The sequence below is a fragment of the Peromyscus eremicus genome, chromosome 1, assembly GCF_949786415.1.
Source record: "Peromyscus eremicus chromosome 1, PerEre_H2_v1, whole genome shotgun sequence".
Lineage (NCBI taxonomy): Eukaryota > Metazoa > Chordata > Mammalia > Rodentia > Cricetidae > Peromyscus > Peromyscus eremicus.
The window spans coordinates 185,150,255-185,165,422 of record NC_081416.1 but is presented as its reverse complement, the minus strand read 5'-3'; the positions used below and the strand labels follow the sequence as shown (position 1 = coordinate 185,165,422).

Below are 15,168 nucleotides of genomic sequence, written 5' to 3'. Positions count from 1 at the left end.
CTGTAAAAATAAACCATATCACTTTCTCAAGTTAGTTTTTATGGGACTATGATCATTAACAATGTCACTTTAAATAACATGTTATGCCATGACATATATCTTTGACTCATTGAAAATCCATTGTAGATGATCTTTCTCAAAGAAACAGTTTTGATAATAAAACTATAATGTGAGGGAATTCTGCACAATGTCTTAACTAGTGACTAATCTTTTCTGGAACTACATGTAGATTAGTTTCCAGTCATAAATCTTCAATAATACTTTTTCTATTTCTATGTCTGTATGTGTTCTTACATAAGATTATAGGTCCCATGTACATGCAGGAATTCAATGGAGAACAGACTAGTGTATCAGATACATTGAGCTCTTTCATGTGGGTACTAGAGACAAAATCTAAGTCCTCCGTAAAATTAATGAAGAGTGGAAATAATTACTTGTAATATTATAAGAAACTATTCAGTATGATAAAGAAGATTTCAAGCAATATCCAGAGAGTCCCCTTTTCAAAGGTTCAATGTCATTTGTAATCTAGGGAATTGTGGATGAGTATTGGCACATAATGTAGAAGTATTGAGTCCTATAGTCAATTTGTTTATATACAGCACACAGTTAATAATGCCAAAAAGTAGAAGATTAAAATGGTTTTGTATGAAAGCAACAAGCCACAGTTATGTCAAATGGTGTTGTCACCAACACAGCCCATACTTGTCAAATGATTATTTGTTTAGAGTTGGTTACATAATAATGGCATATACATAGATTTTTCTCTCATTTTGCCTGTTATCCTATATAGTGAACGACCTTAAAGGACATTTATGGCCATTAAGGTGCTTCAGAAATAATATCCCTTGCTCCTAAATCTGATAATGAGTTCATTCCTAGGACACATGTAGCAGGAAGAGGTTTCCAACCCCTAGAGGCTGTGTTCTGATCTTTATGGACTCATACATACAACATACCCCAATTTAATTACACACTATAATGAAACTGTTTCAAATATAAAACCATATAAGAGTAAAGGGTATTTACAACAATAAATACAACAACAATTAACCAAAAATTTAATCATTTCTTTAATTATGTAAATGTATGTGAGATGGGTGGTTATGTGTACACAATTGCAGGTGCATGTGAGTGGCATCCAAGGGCCCCTTAGTTAGAGTTACAGCCAGTTGTGAGACACCCAAGATATGTTCTTGGAACTGAATACAGTTCTCCTGCAAGAGCAGTACATTCTCCTCACAACTGAGACAACTTCCCATTACACTAAACAAATTAACCAATTACATGAGTCCATAAATGCATTGTTCAAGAAAAAAAGACTTAAAACCTAGAAGCTTGTCATCAATCTATTCAATTATTTGATGATTCAGAGCAAATATAGTCTCATTTCAAAAAATTTCCACGGTAGAAATTACAACTTATGGATGGGGAACTATTCCTCAAAACAAACCTTCTGTGCTATCACTCTTGCTTGAGTGTTCTTCTTTTATTATGATCATGGTGTTATATCAATATCTGCTTCACACTTGAGTACACTCACATAATCTGGGTCTCATACAGACAGAAATTAGTGAAGGATGAAAGTGGTTGTCTATTCCTGAAGGTGATGGAATCAAGAAGTAAGGCTTTTAAATAAGTATATACAGAGGTTTCTACCTTCAAGATAGGGTTACTCCTTCTTATGAATAAGATTCAGGGATAAAGCATTCCTAATGCCAGGTGAGGACACCAACTGAGGACATATTTATTTATTTTCATTTTAAAACATAAAAATTATATTTATGTAATATTTTTCTCTCATTCTCATCCTCCTGTTTTCCTCATATAAATCCAATCACTCTCATATTTGAGCTCTGTTGTTACTTTTACATGTAGATACACATATACATATATAAACACACACACACACACACACACACACATCTTACTGATTTTGAAGGAACTCTAGTGAGGCTGATTATGGCAAAAACGGTTCTAGCAAGTTCTGTGCTTCTCCCCCATTCCTTTTGCCTTGCTAAGATCCTTTAGATTCCAGTGATAGTTTGAATGAAATTGGCCCCATCAGAGGGTGTGGTCTTGTTGGAGAAGGTGTAGTCTTATTGGAGGAAGTGTGTCACTGTGGATGCAGACTTCAAGGCCGCTTAAATGCTTAAGGCATACACAATGAGACAGCTTACTTTATATTGCCTATGGATCAAAATATGCAAAATGCTCAGCTTCTTCTCCAGCACCATGTCTGCATAGCAAAATGCCCCACCATTATGGTAACAGACTGAGCCTCTGAACTATAAGCCACTCATTTAAATGTTTTCCTTCATAAGAACTACTGTGTCTTGTATAATATTAGAAGGACTAGCCTTAATATTATACATCCCAGGGACTCAGGAGAGAGAACTAGGAACGGTGAGAACTATTTTTGGGAAACTGAATCTCAGTACACTGAGCTCTTAGTCCAGTTATTTATTCTTCCCAATCTTCTTCTCCATCTTCCATGTCCTGGGAGTCCCAGTATACTTACAAGCAGTAATCCCTGGCTTCCAGGCTTCCAGGTTCAAATGGAGGGTTGATAAGAATCATATAGGGGGGCAGAAATTGTTAATTATCATTTGCAACCCAAAAGGGAAGTGACTAATGGGGAAATGAATTAACTAAAGGCTAAGTTTAGGTAATATCTAAGAAGAGGGATCTTATGTGCTCAACTATAATCTTAAACTTGATTGGTAGAAAATATTAAGAATTTATAAGTTACTAGGTCAATGGGAGAAAATAAAACTACTTCCTTTTTTCCTGTGGCTCCTGTCTGTCCAAGCTATCTGCCATTTTTTCTGCAGGGTCCGGGAAAGTGTGATCAGTTGCTAGGCAACCTGTGTAGAGCTAGATGCCTCTGATGATAGTTAAAGGGAGATCTGGAACTAGAGGTAAGATTTGGGAAAGCAGGTAGTGAAGCTTATTTGGCACATCTGCCAGGCCTTCTCAAACAGCTACTCTGGATGCTTAAGTCTGTTCTTAGAGAGTACAGAGGTATCTCTGATAAGGTACTTTCCTTGATCTGTGGATGGACCTGGCCGGATGCTGCCAATGATGACAATTACAGGGAGGCTTCAACTGGGGTTCTGACTGTGCATAGCTGTCAGCACATAAGGTTATCTAAATATTCCTAGAAGTGATTAGGTAAGGAATTAGAGGTCTATAAAGTTAGGAATGCTGTAAGAAAAGGCGGTCTGAGCTAAATTGTATGAAGCTATTACTTAAGATCCACCAGACCTAGGCGGTGTCTCTGTGTAGAAATGAACCTAATTTAGGAGACTTATTGTGTGGTGGTTTGGACTGTTGTTTCTGTTAGTCCTTTAATGTGGTTAAGGGGGAATATCTGGTTCTAGTGCAGAAAGGGAAGAAATGGATGGGCTGGGGGGAAGGAAGCCTTTTCTGGGGATGTTCTCCAGATACCTTGAATGTATATGTCCAAAGAGTGATCACTTCACACTGTTAGAAATTCTTAGGAAAAAATCAATTGGAAAAACTATGAAAGCACACATGATTATCATAACAGAAGACAGCTGATATATAACAAGCCAAATAATACCAAATGCTCCTTGGAATTTGGCTTCCTCTGAAGGAATTCATTGATCTCTTCAGGTGGTGGCTTTGCCATAACCAGCTGAGTTCTTATAATATATTCCTCTGGCCCATAGCAACTGTGGTCATGGTTCACTTTATAGCAACAGAAATGAGGCTACATTCCTAAAGATAGCCACCAGGATCTATTCCCTTATTTGGTGCTTTCTCCTCCTGAGACTGACTATCAAGGTCTAGCTACTAAAGTATTGAAGTACAATTAGCAAAAACTCCCTTGTGGCTCTCCTAATTAATATATCCAATCAGAATTAAACACTTCATTATTGGTGAAATTATTTAGGCCACTCCACGTAGTTAAAAGGAGATTTATTTAATGGCGTAACTTACAAATTAAGGGATAGGTAGGTCGCGGGGTCTGGGGAAGGTGTATCACAGTCCAGCGGTGTTCTCTGGAGCTCTCCTCTGTCTACCTCCACCATCCAGCGTCCTGGAACCAAGAGAGCGTTCGCTGATCCGGATCTCGGGTCCCCAGGCGCCTCCCTTGGCCCCGCCTTGTAGGCGTGACAGTTGCCGAAGTCTCAATGGGGGTTGGAACTTCCAGAACAAAGCTGGAATGGCTACCCACTACATCTCCCCCTTTTTGTCTAAATAAGAAAGTTCTAACCTAATACAAGACTATATACAAAGGAATGGTTATCAAATATTGTCCAGGAATAATGAGGGATAATGACCTAGATAAGATGGAACTACTTCCAATGCAAACAATATCAAGCAAGAAACACATATTAAAATCCAGAGAAGTATAGAGCATAGATAAATGGCATGTTACAAAGATCATTCCAAAAGGTGTCCTACCCTAAAGAACCTGAATCTAATACTTAATATGTTCTATCTACTAAGTTGTAACTATAACTGCTAGTCTTCAATCCCATCAAAGACCTGAGAAGGAATATAATGGTACCTGAGAAATGGTAGATGGATGCAAGCAACTTTCGGGAATCTTGCGAGAGTAGACCGAGACAGCTGTCAGCCTGGACAATCACCTAATGTTTCTCAGCATTGTTGGTGCATTCAAATTGGCTACAGGCCTAAAGTATCTGACAGACCATTTTCAGAAGCAGGAATTCTGAAAGACCATCTTACCCTGTCTTGGCAGAGTACAGTGGTCGCTTTCCTTGTGACCCGCTTGTCCAGAAAGGATAGCATTGCATTTGTACTGTCAGCTGTCGAGGCAAGGGCAGTTCTTTGCCCAGTAGGCCATTTTGTGCCAAGAAGACAAACTTCCAAATGGAAATGTCTAGAAGCCCAACATTCTCTCGGGATCAAATTGGTGCAGCCAGGAGCAATTGTGTCTCGCATCAACAGAATTCTAAGTTATTTAAATGCCATATTCTCTAGGTCTATGAAGTGTTTGAAGATTACCTGTCCATCTGACCTATGTATCTGTAAATCTGTATAACCTGACTAACGTAACTATAGAGATAACAAGCATAGGTGACTATAAATCTACAAGTCTTATCTACTGAAATAACCTAAGGACTAAGGCTTCACGTAAACAAGGTAGACAGTCTATAAGCAAGTGTATGGTAAAGAACGATGACTTCAAAGTTGTGACAATACACAAGATGTTATAACAGAGGTAGGAGTGTATAGTGTGATATACAATATGACAATAATCTTAAATATATATCAATATTTATAACAGAGGTAGGAGTATGTAGTGGGATATGCAATATGACAATAATCTTAAATATATATCAATATACCGAATATCCTAAACAGAAGTAGAACATACATAAAGTATGACAGATATAAATTTACATTTGTATCAATATACAAACATTTCAAATAAGAGTAGAAATATATGTACATTATACCAAGTATAGTTTTGTATTTGTATCAATATACAAATTATCTTAAACAGGAATATAAAAATAGTTTACATTTGTATCAACATATAAGAATCCATAACAGTGCAAATTACAGTGCAAATTATTTAAGGCTGCTATTTTACTAAATTTGTTTACTAGTATACACAATAATCTACCATAATGTCTTATACGTATCCATTCCATTTCTTCTTTTCCTTTTTTTTTTTTTGGGAGTACTGAGTTTAATATTTCCTTCCACCCCCAACCCTATAACCATCATCCATAACCCTGAGAATTATGAAACCTAAGGGAGAAGGGGCGTCGTTTTCTTAGAATTGCTTCCTGCTGTTTAGGGGGTGATGTTATCTCTGTTGGGTACTGTGAGAAAGCGCAGATAGTTAAATTTCAGTTAGACTAACTGTAGGTTCTGCAGCAAGTCTTAGAGTAATGGGTAAGATTGTCTGAAATTCTGGTAAGAAGTGTAGTATGATGATGATTACCATGGCATCATTCTGGATTGGGTAGAGTTGTTGTTGGGGCCCCATCTTCCTTCTGGAGACTTCTGAGATTGCTATTAGAAAAACCTATTTGTTATCAAAATGGAAGATTTGGATTTAAAGAGGACATAGCATGTAAAAAAGGATTCTGAGAAATCAAGAGTAAGCATGGAGAGAATTAGAATCTAGAAGACAATGGTCCCTTTTTATTGGTTTCCTTCTGTCCCACACCAGAGGGCTCTTCTGATATGGTACTGAAGAATCTCTCAAACTTTTCTTTTAGCAATGTGCTTGGGTTTAGAGAAGGAGTGAGCCAATTCCATCTCCAAAGCCAGCTTGGCTTATAATTGAATTGGGACCACAACTTTTCTATATTGATAGAGAGATAGATGTTAGACAGTGAGATTTTACCGTGTGTAGATTGGTACCAATAGATTCTTTCTTTCTGCTGTAAACATCCGGATATCCAAGGCCTTATGATTTTTGGAAGATGGGTATTTCCATTATCCTGGAAAGACAAAAACAGAACCCTACCCCAACCTTGATTGTTAAATTTTTCTTACAACTTGTAGAGATGTCACATTGGTGGATGATCTTTTACTTCACCTCATCAAGGGGTTTTTCCTGTACAAATCGAATTTTTATTAATTTTGTTGGTATCCATAGCTTTTCTTCTCCTGCAGAAACAAAGGCAAAACCCCTTCCCCAACGTAGAACATATCCAGGTTTCCATTCTGAGGTCAGCACATCCTTGAAATAAACCGGTTGGTTTAGCTCGGGAGTTTTGTCTGTCGTCCAATGTCTCTCTGCAGCTGTTGTTCCTTTCTCATCAGCACTGAGAAAATTCAAGGTTAATAAAGCACTATGCAATCTATTTCTAGGAGTCATTGTTACCTGTTGCTGTTTATTTAGCATATCCTTTAAAGTTCGATTGGATCTTTCTATGACTGCTTGGCCTGTGGGATTGTGTGGTATACCTGTAACATGCTTTATATTGTAATAAGCAAAGAATTGTCTCATTTTATTGGAGACATATGCTGGAGCATTGTCTGTCTTAATTTGTACAGGTATCCCCATGATGGCCATAACTTCTAATTGGTGTGTAATCACAGAATCAGCCTTTTCAGAACTCATAGGAGTTGCCCATTGAAATCCTGAATAGGTGTCAATGGTATGATGTACATACTTTAATCTTCCAAATTCTGCAAAATGAAACACATCCATCTGCCAAATTTCATTTCTTTGTATACCTTTTGGATTGCTCCCTGCAGGTAATGGAAGTTGGTTATAGATGGAACAAGTAGGACATTTTTTCACAATATCCTTAGCCTGTTGCCAAGTGATGGAGAAATCCTTCTTCAAACCTTTGCTATTTGCATGGTATTTCTTATGAAATTCTGAAGCTTCTAGCACATTACCTATTAGTAACTGATCAATCTCATCATTACCTTGTGCTAGAGGTCCTGGCAGACCTGTATGGGATCTGATATGTGTTATATATATAGGATGTTCCCTTTTTCTGATGATTTCCTGCAATTGTATGAATAATGAAGTTAATTCTGTATTATCAGGAATAAATTCAGCAGTTTCAATATGTAAAACAACTCTCTCTGCATATTGAGAGTCAGTGACTATATTGAGGGGTTCTGTGAAGTCCATCAGAACCATAAGAATGGCATACAGTTCTGCCTTTTGTACAGAGCTGTATGGACTTTGTACCACTTTACTTAAGTCTCCTGATTTATATCCTGCTTTCCCTGATTTATTTGCATCAGTATAGAATGTGAGGACTCCAGAAATTGGCTTTTGTCGTACAATGTGAGGAAGGACCCATTCGGTTTTCTTTATAAATTCTATTCTCTTGCTTTTGGGATAGTGGTTGTTAATCTCTCCCAAAAAGTTACTGCAGGCTCTCTGCCAGTATTCATTATCTTTCCATAGTGATGAAATTTCTTCATTAGTTAAAGGTACTACAATTTCTGCTGGGTCCATTCCTGTCAACTGGCGAAGTCTTAGTTTACCTTTTTGAATCAAATCAGAGATCTTTTCTATATAAGTCTTTAATTTCTTATTTGGTTTACGTGGTAGGAATATCCATTCCAATATAATATCTTCCCTCTGCATCAAAATACCTGTTGGGGAATGTCTGGAGGGGAATATGACAAGAATACATTTAAGTTCTGGATCCACACGATCCACATGTGCTTCTCGAATTGTCTTTTCTACTAGAGCCAATTCCTTCTCAGCTTCGGCTGATAATTCTCTTGGACTATTTAATTCTTTGTCCCCTTCTAGAGTATTAGCCAAATTTCGTAGTCCATCTTTGGGTATTCCCATGATACCCAGTAAGTTGGAAATGCTTCCTAATAACTTTTGAAAATCATTAAGAGTCTTCAATCGATCTCTCCTTAGCTGTACCTTTTGGGGTCTAATTTTTTGTAGCTCTATCTTATATCCTAAGTAGTTAATAGAATCTCCTCTTTGTATTTTTTCAGGAGCAAATTGCAGTCCCCAGTGAGGCAAAACTTTTTTTACTTCTTCAAACATGCTTTCTAATGTATCTAACTTTGGATCAGCTAATAGGATATCATCCATATAGTGATAAATTATGGATTATGGAAACTTTACACGAATTATCTCCAATGGTTTCTGCACAAAGTATTGGCACAAAGTAGGGCTGTTTAACATTCCCTGTGGGAGGACCTTCCATTGATATCTCTTGACTGGCTGAGAATTGTTATAATTAGGTACTGTGAAGGCAAATTTTTCTCTATCATTTTCTTGTAAGGGTATGGTAAAGAAACAGTCTTTTAAGTCAATAACTATTATAGGCCATTCTTTAGGTAGCAGAGAGGGCAAGGGCATCCCAGTCTGTAGGGAGCCCATTGGCTGAATTACTTTATTAATAGCTCTCAGATCTGTCAGCATTCTCCAATTACCAGACTTTTTTTTAATAACAAATACAGGAGAATTCCAAGGGCTGGTAGATTCTTCAATGTGTTGAGCATTTAACTGCTCTTGAACCAGCTGTTCTAAAGCTTGTAGCTTCTCTTTTGTCAAAGGCCATTGTCCAACCCAGACAGGTTTATTAGTTAGCCATTTTAAAGGTAAGGCAGTTGGTACTTCTGAGAGTTCAACAGCAGTTGTGCTCTGTTTGTGAACAGCCTGAATGGTTGGTGCCTGATTTTTATAGCATGCGATGATATTATTCCTAGAAACATGCATTGGTCTGTATTCTTTTTCTGAAAGTGTAGGAATTTTAATCTGGGTATTCCACTGTTGTAACAGATCTCGGCCCCAAAGATTTACTGCTACATTTGCTACATATGGCTTCAGTCTTCCTCTCTGTCCTTCTGGCCCTATGCATTCAACCCATCTCGAACTCTGTTTTATCTGAGATAGGGTGCCAATCCCTAAAAGTTGGACATCTACCTCTTGAAGAGGCCAATTCGGATGCCATGATTTTGGTGTAATTACAGTCACATCTGCACCTGTGTCTACCAGTCCCTCCATAACCAGGCCATTAATTCGAATTCTAAGCTTTGGTCTTTGACCATTTATGGAAGTCTGCCAAAATATTTGTTTTATAGTGTTCTTTGTAAACTGTGATCCATCCATCAGAGCTGTTTTATCATCCATTGCAGTATCGGTTTTTACATTAGGCAGTGGTTTATTCAGTTGTCCTGGAGAGGAATTTCTTCCACAGTGGCTGGGAATGTTCGTACTACATTTGATTTGGGGGCCTGCAAGAGGCCCCCTGAGGCGTTTCCCGCCAGTAAAGGGTTACCTCGTATATCTATTTTTGATCTGCACTCACTGGTCCAATGTCGGCCTTTGCCACACCTTCTACATAATCCGGGAGGTGGTTGGGGTCTCCTGTTTAGGCTATTCCTAAAAGGAGTATTATTCCTAGGAGTACCCCATGTACAGTTTTTACTTATATGACCTGGTGTACCACATTTAAAACATTTGGTAACACGGGGCCTTCTTTCACCTCTGGGATTTGTCTCTCCTATCCAAGCCTCATTACTGTAGTTACGAGACTCAACACCATTAGTATACTGAATCCATTCTTCCAAAGGAGCTGATCTGATCTTTAATGGTGTAAGTATTCTTCTGCATTCTGCATTAGCATTGTCGAATGCCAAGGACTCAGTTAATACTTTTCTTAATTCTTTATCTGATACAGCTCTTGTTATAGCTGTGTTCAGTCTTTGTAAAAAATCAGTGAAGGGTTCATGCGGTCCCTGAAATATCTTTGTGTATACCTCAGTTGGTTTTCCAGGTTCTGGAATTTTTTCCCAAGCATTTAGAGCTGCTGTACAGCATAGGGATATTGTATGTTCATCATAAATGGCTTGTATATTCCTGTCAGCAAAACATCCCTCACCAAGTATTTGATCTTGGGAGATCACAAAACCTCTGAGTTTACCTTGTTGTTCTAAATTTTTTGCCTCTTCTCTCAACCAGCTTTTCCACTGTAGCTGCTGACTATATTCTAGAACAGCTGAAATCAACTGATGCCAGTCATCTGGGATGATTCTATGTGAGGTAGACCATGAATTTAACAATTGTTTTACGTATGTGGAGTGTATCCCATACGTAACTACTGCTTCCTTTATATTTTTAAAGTCCCTTGTTGAAATTGGTTGTAATGTATATGTATTATATGGCTCGGGGTGTGTGTCATCCGCTGGCTTCTCCTGGATGATAACAGGATAAGCCATTGTGTGAGAGCCATTTGGAGATGTTACAACCTCTATGGTCTTGCCCTTCTGCTTATTAGGTCCCTTGTCATGTTTACTGAGAGTTTCTTCTAAGGCCTGCAAACGAGCACCTAGGGTCTGTTCTAGGGAGTGAACCTCCTCTCTGGCAAGGGACTCCAGATTTCTCATGGAATCATAGAAGTTTTTATGTTCCTCAGAAACACATGATTCCATGGACCTTATCATATCAATTAATGATAATCTTTCTTCCTTATATAGTGTCTGGAGAGTTAGTGTTCTATCCATTAAATATTCACATTTATTATCAATAAGATCAATTTTTGGTACAAGCCTGTTTTGTAAATCCTGATTAGCAGATTCCAGAGAAAGAATCTTTTTCTCTAAGGTCTCATTGCTATCCATTAAAGCAGATTCCAGAGATAGAATCTTTTTCTGTAAGCCATCATTGTTAGTTTTGAAAGCCTGTAAATCCTGATTAGCAGATTCCAGAGAAAGAATCTTTTTCTCTAAGGTCTCATTGCTATCCATTAAAGCAGATTCCAGAGATAGAATCTTTTTCTGTAAGCCATCATTGTTAGCTTTGAAAGCCTGTAAATCCTGGTTAGCAGATTCCAGAGAGAGAATCTTTTTCTCTAAGGTCTCATTGCTATCCATTAAAGCAGATTCCAGAGATAGAATCTTTTTCTGTAAGCCTTCATTGTTATTTTTGAAAGCCTGTAAATCCTGGTTAGCAGATTCCAGAGAGAGAATATTTTTCTCTATGGTCTCATTGCTATCCATTAAAGCAGATTCCAGAGATAGAATCTTTTTCTGTAAGCCATCATTGTTAGTTTTGAAAGCCTGTAAATCCTGGTTAGCAGATTCCAGAGAGAGAATATTTTTCTCTAAGGTCTCATTGCTATCCATTAAAGCAGATTCCAGAGATAGAATCTTTTTCTGTAAGCCTTCATTGTTATTTTTGAAAGCCTGTAAATCCTGGTTAGCAGATTCCAGAGAGAGAATCTTTTTCTGTAAGCCTTCATTGCTCTCACTTAAAGCCTGTATCAGTCCCAATAATAACTCATCTTTGTTCTTGTTTTTAAACCAGTGTTTGAACACTGTGTGAATTATTACGATGAATGCCAAAATGGTACAGGCCAGATATGCCTTAGGAAGGTCGTATATTTCCAGGAAGATGTCATTCATCATACAGGCAAAAAGGTTTTCAAATTCTTGTGAGGTAATGTTGTCAGCCATATTACCAGAATTACTCAAAATTTGTCAGTCAATTTTAAGGTGTAAAATTATCAGGTACTTTTACTTACCTTTCGTGGTTTTGGGGGGGTGTAGTAGCACTTTTCAGCCAGCAGGTGGCGATGGTACAGCTCCAAAGCAGGGCCTGCTGGTGATCTTGGCTGACTGCAGCTCGCTGGAGTCAAGATGGCGGAGCCAAGCCGCAGCTGGCGTGCGTGCACTCAGGAAGCTGGGGAGTGCCTCTTCCACTGGTCTCAGAGCTAAGCTAGGGAGCTGAGACCGGACTAGCTGCTCCCTTTTTCGGGAATGGAACCGTGTAGGTGTTCCCTGGTTATATGGAACTTTGCAGGCGGGTTTAGGTACCCGCTAGCCGGGGAGGAGGCTGAGGGCAGGAGCCACCCAGGCTTTTGGGATTTGCCTTACGTGAGCGCCAGATATTGGTGAAATTATTTAGGCCACTCCACGTAGTTAAAAGGAGATTTATTTAATGGCGTAACTTACAAATTAAGGGATAGGTAGGTCGCGGGGTCTGGGGAAGGTGTATCACAGTCCAGCGGTGTTCTCTGGAGCTCTCCTCTGTCTACCTCCACCATCCAGCGTCCTGGAACCAAGAGAGCGTTCGCCGATCCGGATCTCGGGTCCCCAGGCGCTTCCCTTGGCCCCGCCTTGTAGGCGTGACAGTTGCCGAAGTCTCAATGGGGGTTGGAACTTCCAGAACAAAGCTGGAATGGCTACCCACTATACTTCATCATAACATGGGGTTCCCATTTTTCCTTTATATACTGCCTTTTTCCTAAAGGCTACATCTCTGTCCTCTCTATTCAGAGGCAGTTCTTTGTCCTCCCTGTCCAAAAACCCCTTCCCCAACTCTCTTGTTGCTTTATCCTTCTCTTTCATTCTCTATCTCATGATTTTGCTTCCTATTTCCTGACCATTGACATCTGGTGCAAACAAATATACTTTGTGTTGAGAACTTGGTCTTGACATGTCATGTGCAGATGCCAAGGGTCCCTACTGATTCTGTTTAGTATTTTCTCTATGTTGATGGGTTTGTGCTGGTAAATTGATACTAGAAAGTGTACCATAGGACATGTTCAAATAGAAAACACAGTCTCCCTCAATTACAAGATCAGCATTCATAAAACAGACTGAAAGACATCAGGAGGCACTACAACCATGGAATCTAAGACTTTACAATACACACCGTGCAAAATAATGGTTAATGATTTTACTCTCTGTCAATTTACCAGTTGAAGTTTTTTCATCATAGCATTCAGAATGTACTGAAATGACATGTGCTTTCTGATAATATAGCAAATGGCATCATCAACACAGTTAAATAGACAACATAATGATTGTTTAATTTAAATCCTCATAAAATAATGAATGAGTATTTTGAAATGGAAGCATTGGTATGCAGCATTGGTACTTCAATTACATCATCAGAAACAAATGAAGATATTGCAATGCTTCTTCAACACAATTAATTGTAATATGTCAAGAAATGACTGAAGCTGCATTAATCATATTTTTCTTTCTCCATCAGATGTGGATAAATGTGTGAGGTGTCCAGAGGACCAGCATGCCAACAGAGAACAGGACCAGTGCATTCACAAAGCTGTGATCTTTCTGAACTACGAAGATCCCTTGGGCATGGCTCTTGCCTCAATGGCCTTGTGCTTCACTGCATTCACAGTTCTTGCTCTTGGGGTCTTTGTTAAACACCATGACACTCCACTTGTGAGGGCCAACAACCGGAATCTTATTTACATATTGCTCATCTCACTCATGTTTTGTTTCTTGTGCCCCTTGCTCTTCATTGGCCAACCCAACTCAGCTACCTGTGTCCTGCAGCAAATCACATTTGGAGTTGTATTCACTGTAGCTGTTTTCACTGTGTTGGCCAAAACAGTGACTGTTCTGCTGGCTTTCATAGTCACAGCCCCTGGAAGGATGAGATACTTTCTTGTTTCAGGGGCACCCATCTACATCATAGCCATCTGTACCCTCATCCAAATTATTGTCTGTGCAATTTGGCTTCGAGTTTCTCCTCCCTCTATTGACATTGATGCACACTCTGAGCATGGCCACATCATTGTTGTGTGCAACAAGGGCTCAGTTATGGCATTTTACTGTGTCTTGTGATACCATGGCTCCCTTGCCTTAGGGAGCTTCATTGTGGCTTTTTTGGCCAGGAATCTCCCTGACAAATTCAATGAAACAAAGTTGCTGACCTTCAGCATGCTGTTGTTCTGCAGTGTCTGGGTCACCTTTCTCCCTGTCTACCACAGCACCAAGGGCAAGGTCATGGTTGCTGTGGAGATCTTCTCCATCTTGGCCTCCAGTGCAGGCCTGCTGGGATGTATCTTTATCCCCAAGTGCTACATAATTTTGTTTAAACCGGAGAGAAATTCTCTTGAAAAGATAAGAGAGAAAACATCTTCCTGAACACCCATTTCATAAATTGTTACTGATAACTCTAGTGTTGATACAGAACCACCTATTCTGATGCAATACTAGATGTATGCATTAGCTAGTGACTCTAATTGTTTCTTCTAAAGATGATGTCAAGAATTACCATGTATACTACTTTTCTGTACATTGTGGTCTATAATCTTCCACTCAGCCTCTTATTTTACAAGACCTGGTTCTTTAATATTAGTGCATATGTATGGTGATATTTTATTTTGTACTAAAATGTTATTTGTATTTTTTTTTTTTGGTTTTTTGAGACAGGGTTTCTCTGTGTAATACAGTTGCCCAGGGGTCAGAGATATTAGCAAGCCATAGGAAAGCCGGGCAGTGGTGGCGCACACCTTTAATCCCAGTACTTGGTAGGCAGAGCTAGGTAGATCTCTATGTGTTCAGGGATACAGCCAGCATTGGGGACACATGCCTATGGTCTCAATACCAACCATGGAAGACCTGGAGTTCTGTACAGACAGGCCGTAACGAGGCAGTCATGTGGTTGGGTTTACAACCAATGAGAAGGCAGAGCCAAAAGTCTTTATAAAGACTTTAACACAGGAAGTAGCTCTCTTTTGGAGAGGTAGGACCACCACAGGATGAAGGGTAAGGTTTTAGCTCTTAGCTCTGACCTCTTGGCTTTCTTCTTTGCATTGGTTCTGTGGTTCTTATTTCATAAGATGGTTGGTTACCTCTACACATATGGGATGTGTTCTTTTCTTTCTCTAATGCAAAGTAAGACTTGCAAAAAAATAATTCTTTTGATATATGAGTGAATGTGTGACATGGAATGTA

At 39.0% G+C, this 15,168-nt stretch overlaps 1 pseudogene; it reads left to right on the top strand.

Moving 5' to 3' along the window:
• The window catches only part of LOC131902649 (vomeronasal type-2 receptor 116-like), a 57,355-nt pseudogene extending 43,000 nt beyond the window's left edge, over positions 1–14,355 (top strand).
• Positions 14,356–15,168: the final 813 nt, after the last annotated feature.